This window comes from Octopus bimaculoides, chromosome 14 (genome assembly GCF_001194135.2).
Source record: "Octopus bimaculoides isolate UCB-OBI-ISO-001 chromosome 14, ASM119413v2, whole genome shotgun sequence".
Lineage (NCBI taxonomy): Eukaryota > Metazoa > Mollusca > Cephalopoda > Octopoda > Octopodidae > Octopus > Octopus bimaculoides.
Window position 1 is genome coordinate 25,196,030 of NC_068994.1, and position 3,679 is coordinate 25,199,708.

At 38.8% G+C, this 3,679-nt stretch overlaps 1 protein-coding gene across 1 annotated transcript in view; it reads left to right on the plus strand.

The window, feature by feature from the left end:
- LOC106883611 (transcriptional repressor CTCF) overlaps positions 1–3,587 on the plus strand; it is a 145,994-nt gene extending 142,407 nt beyond the window's left edge. The window contains exon 3 of the transcript XR_008265482.1: positions 874–3,587. The gene's annotated coding sequence lies outside the window, so the exon portion shown is untranslated. The remainder of the gene's footprint in view (positions 1–873) is intronic.
- The last annotated feature ends 92 nt before the right edge of the window (positions 3,588–3,679 follow it).

Below are 3,679 nucleotides of genomic sequence, written 5' to 3' on the forward strand. Positions count from 1 at the left end.
ATATATATATATATAATTCTCGAACATACCTTCACAGCTGGTAACGACGTGCCGAAATAGCTTACGGTTTAAAGGCACGAAATAAAGTTGTTCTTACCTCGAGTTGACATCGGGGACGACGGCCAGATACTTCAGTTGTAATCACGTGTCGACTTTGCCGATCCCTCGCCAACTACGGACACTACACACGACTGCTAGCAACATACGACTTTCCTTGCTTGCAAACACCGTCGCCCTCTTTCTCCAATGTCAAGAGCACTGCAGAGTTTGCATATGATGTAATATATGAGATTTGCCGAAGTGCAACAGAAGTGTTGTGTTATGTGATATTGCTTCTTGGGACCCGTGATGATGGTGACATTGCTGATGTAGGGGCATGTGTTACATCGTCGGCGAGAACATTTAAAGGTTACAGAGTGTGCGAAGCTGAGAGCTGTGAAACTTTTAACAGGGAGATTTCTAAGACTTCTATCTTTTTTAAAAGACAGGAGAGGCGGTGTGGAAAAGATAGAGGCGGTTGTTGGATCAGAAAGAAGAATACGAAAGCTATGGGTGAGTTTTGCTTTAGAGGGAGGATGAACAGGTAGTAGGTGAGAGAGAGAGAGTGGAATCTTATCTCCAAATGAGAAGCCTTTCCTTTTCCTTAATAGCATGCAGAGAATTCTCAAATCTTGAGGTTACTTTCTCCTCTCAAGTGGAGCTGGGCATAATTGTCATTTGGTAATTATGATACATCCTCTAGAGGTGGAGATACTTTTAATGAATGAATAATTTTTGTTGTATGGTATTTGACGTATTGATATTTGCCCATGTTATTCAAATATATGCCACTGACCACTTATAGTTATTTCTTATTTCTTTATTACCCACAAGGAGCTAAACATAGAGGAGACAAACAAGGACAGACGAAGGGATTACATCGACCCCAGTGCGTAACTGGTACTTAATTTATCGACCTCGAAAGGATGAAAGGCAAAGTCGACCTCGGCGAAATTTGAACTCAGAACGTAACGGCAGACGAAATACCGCTAAGCATTTCACTCGGCGTGCTAACGTTTCTGCCAGCTCGCCGCCTATAACTTCCAGTTATTTCTCTTAGCTCAATTTTATTTAAATTATGCAAATTACCTAGGCCATAACAAATTACCTTTGCATAAGTCTAAGTCGTTTGGCTAGTGCATGTAAGATTGGGCAATTGTCGTGCCAGAAACATTTGTTCACGACCGTCCGCTTACCTGCAGACAATAAGCTTGTTCTTTTTTTCCCTTGTCAGAAATCCTTGAACCTTGAAACTGTCTCCCTTTATCAAGTGGAGCTGGTCGTATTGTTTGATAATTACGATACACCTGCTAGAGGCGGAGAAAACTTTGATAAATCAAAAATTATTTAATACAGTTCTATATTTAAGAGATGAGGAATTATGTACATTATTTACATTTAACGGATATTTGTCCTCATCTTGTTTTTTGTTGTTAACACAACATTTCGGCTGATATACTCTCCTGCCTTCATCAGGTGTCTTAGGGAATTTTCTAACCTGGGTTCTCATTCCTAAGGTATTTTTCGATGTTATCATTATTATTTTTATTATTCAGATCACTGACTGGAATCGAACAAAGAATTTTGGGGTTAGTAGCCCGCGCTCTTAACCACTACGAGCATATGGCGTAGTGGTTAAGAGCGCGGGCTACTAACTCCAAAATTCCGAGTTCGATTCCAGGCAGTGACCTGAATAATAAAAATAATATGTAAATAATGTACATAATTCCTCATTTCATAAAAATTATTTTGCATGGTATTTGACATACCAATATTTCTTTCACTCTCCCCCTCTCTATCTCTCTCTTTCTCTCAATACACACACACACACACACACACACATGTCTGTGTGTGTAGCAGAGATATCCGGCATTGCTCGGGATTAAAATGGCATAGTTTTTTATTGTTTTACTTGTTTCAGTCATGTGACTGCGGCCATGCTGCAGCACTGCTTTTAGTCGAAGTAATCGACTCCAGGATTTATTCTTTGTAAGCCTAGTACTTATTCTATCGGTGTGTTTTGTTAAATGGCTAAGTTACGGGGACGTAAACACAGCAACATCGGTTGTCAAGCGATGATGCGGCTACAAAAACACACACACCACAAATATACACATATATCCGACAGTCTTCTTTCAATTTCCGTGTACGAAATCCACTCACAAGGCTGTGGTGGGCCTGAGGCTATAGTACATATATATAGGCGTAGGAGTGGCTGTGTGGTAAGTAGCTTGCTTACCAACCGCATGGTCCCGGGTTCAGTCCTGGGTTCAGTCCCACTGCGTGGCATCTTGGGCAAGTGTCTTCTACTATAGCCTCGGGTCGACCAAAGCCTTGTGAGTGGATTTGGTAGACGGAAACTGAAAGAAGCCCGTCGTATATATGTATATATATATGTATGTGTGTATGTGTTTGTCCCCCCAACATCGCTTGACAACCGATGCTGGTGTGTTTATGTCCCCGTAACTTAGCGGTTCGGCAAAAGAGACCGATAGAATAAGTACTAGGCTTACAAAGAATAAGTCCTGGTGTTGATTTGCTCGACTAAAGGCGGTGCTCCATCATGGCCACATGGCACTGGAAACACATAGGATTATTAAAAGTAAGAGACAACCGCAATCTCTCAAGTTATTCACCAGCACCAAATTACCCACCAAAAATACAACTCCACTAGTCAAAAAGTGCAACCGCCCTTACTGCGGAACTTGAATCTTCCTCTTAGAGGGCTCAACATACAAATTTTAGTCAAGTCAAACTTTTACCGTAAAAAATCACTTCACCTGTGCTTCGAAGAATTTAATCTATGTTCTCAAATGTGGAGGGTGTGGTGGAGATTATATAGGTCAGACTAGTTTAACCTTGAGAGACAGACTAACAGTGCAAAAGCAACAAATCCGAGACCCCACGACTAGGAAAACTCCCGTAAGCAAACATCGAGACCATTGAGACATAGACCCGAAATACCAAACCTTCCCTCTCTATCAATGCACTGGAAACACTTCAACCCAATTCCGTATAAATAAGGAAAGCATACTCATTAAAAAATATAAAACCACAGCTGAATATCCTTTAGAAAGAATAAAAACAATAAAGGGAAAAAGAAAAAGACTCAATCTCTCCAGAAAAAAACAACCAGGAACAACAAACAATTTTAAAAACGAGAGTTCGTACGCACGATGGAAAGAGGATCAGAGAAACTATAAACCAAATCCCTTTTTTGCTTGCTGTCTTCGTTATCTCCCTTGTTTTCTTTTTCTCTCTTAACTCAGTATGACTGAAACTTTGATGATATTCATTTCATGTCTATCAATACTACCAGTAATGAGCTTTGTACATTCAAACAAATTGATGCACAGTTTTAATATTATTGATTGTTATGAATATTTAAACTTGACAACATTGACATTTTTTAACATGTTTTTCTAATTCATAATTCCAAATTTGTCTGTTATGAACATTTAAATTTGTCAACATTGAAACTTTTAAAGATGCTTTCTTCTAATTCATAATTCTAAATTTTTACAAAAAAATATTGTTGAAAATAGTTTGGTATATATGTAAATAAATTTATTTTAAACAATAACAAGTTTTTCAAATTTGGGTGCATTTTCAACAACAAATTTGCCTATAATTTTTCCTG